General features: G+C 39.9%; 1 pseudogene; it reads right to left on the reverse strand.

The window, feature by feature from the left end:
- Nucleotides 1-1040: 1040 nt before the first annotated feature.
- On the reverse strand, nt 1041-1635 carry LOC117018715 (DNA damage-inducible transcript 4-like protein; annotated as a pseudogene).
- Nucleotides 1636-1904: the final 269 nt, after the last annotated feature.

A 1904-nucleotide genomic window follows, 5' to 3' on the forward strand; every position in this document is an offset into this window, starting at 1 on the left:
CTGAATCTATAGATCATTTTGGGGAAAATTATCACTTAACAATATTGTCTTCCTATCCATAACCTTAGAATGTCTTTTCATTTATTTAGATCTTTAATTTATTTCAGTGTTTTGTAGTTTTCAGTGTACAAGTCTTATATTTCTTTTCTTAAATTTATTCCTAAGAATTTTATTCATTGTAATGCTGTCGTATATGAAATTATTTTCTTAATTTCCTTTTTAGATTGTTAATTGCTATTGTACAGAAATATAATTGATACTTGTATGTTGATTTTTTAAAAAATTTTATTTAACAGTTCAATATTTTCCATGTTTCTAGTTTAAAGATAACATTAAATACTTGAGAACTACAAAAACTGAGCTTATATTGTATCATAAAGTTATTTAAAACAGTACTGTTGTTACTAAAATGACAACTTGAGCTTCTGCCACCTCTTCAAAACAGAAGGGTGGAAAGGATTCAAAGAAATAGTGAAATAGTGTTGTTCTCCCTGTGATTTTCTTAATCACTTTTGCATAGGGTTAAGTTTTAATTATGCTCACCCACTTAATTCAATCCTCCTGTATAAGAATTTTTCAAATCTGAGTAGTAGCAGCAAATTGGTGATGTGGGCTTCTGGAAGTTTGGATGGACTAAGCATCATTCAGTGAGATTATGTGATTGAAAGAATCACTCTGAAAACTTACAGAAAAAAAGCCATATGAAAATCAAACTAAATTGATTTAACAGTCTATTTGCAAGACTACCTGGAAAACTTTGTGGGAATCAAATATAAAATTAAAGTTGACTGCTTCTTCTCTTCCTTATTCCATTCCATTCCATAAAAAATGCGACATATGCAGACAATGTACACTGTCTTGGATCATTTCACAAAAGCCACAAAATGAGACCTTTCGTTGGGGTTGCTGTGTACACGAAACACACAGGGAAGATGAACTCGATTTGGGGTTTCTTTTTGAGAGCAGGCAGGGCACAACTACAAGGACCGTAACTGAGCAGCTGCACAGTTTTTTCACCCAATCATAAAAAAAGTCCCTTTTTAAATGTTTCCCTTTTAGCACTCTTCAATGACTGTTGTTCCAATCAAGGAGTAAAGCTTTTTCTTAACAAGTCGAAATCCTGAGCTTAGGATCAGGGTTCATCTGAGGCTGGATGAGAAGTGACCTTGACTAAAGAAAAAGTCCCTCAAACTGGTCCACGAGCAGTTCTCCTGCTTAAACACGAGAGTAAGCTCAAAAGTGGGCACCACACTAGAGTCACACACAATCTTATCCAGCTTTATATATACATTTTCAACTTCCATGCTCACGTGCATGACACAACCTGGTAAGCCGCAGGGTTCCTTGGAGGAGAGCCGAAGGACGTCCGGAGCAATTCTCTGGGTCAATTTCTCAGGAACAGGACTTTTGAGCAACCTGGTTTGGTTTGCTTCAATTTGGACAGACAGTTCTCTAGCATTTTAACCAAACTCTGGCAAGTTGTTTCCTCAAATATCACCTCACTGCGGTTGGGTTCAGGAACAACAAAACCCCAGTAGTCAAAATCATTTAGCAGGTTCCCGACTGGAAGCCGTGGTCCAGCAACTCTGACGTGCTGCCAGGGCTCTTCCTGCTCAAACTGCCAGGGGCAACCATGGTCAACCGTTCGGTTTCCCTTCCGGAGCGGAACAGTCTTTCCGGGCGCTGCTGGGAGTTTGCCGGGGCGGACGCGCTCTCTGACAAAGCTGTGGGGTAAACTGAGGAAGGAACTCTTCTCTGCAGCCCCTTCCCTCTGGGGCTCAGGGACCTGCAGACCCCAGCAGTAATCCGCACCCTTCTCCACCCAGACCAGCCAGCACAGGCCCCACAGAGCCGCCTGTATGTTGATTTTTGTACCCTGCAAAATTGCTGATAACTTTAACAGT

This window comes from Rhinolophus ferrumequinum, chromosome 27 (assembly GCF_004115265.2).
Source record: "Rhinolophus ferrumequinum isolate MPI-CBG mRhiFer1 chromosome 27, mRhiFer1_v1.p, whole genome shotgun sequence".
Lineage (NCBI taxonomy): Eukaryota > Metazoa > Chordata > Mammalia > Chiroptera > Rhinolophidae > Rhinolophus > Rhinolophus ferrumequinum.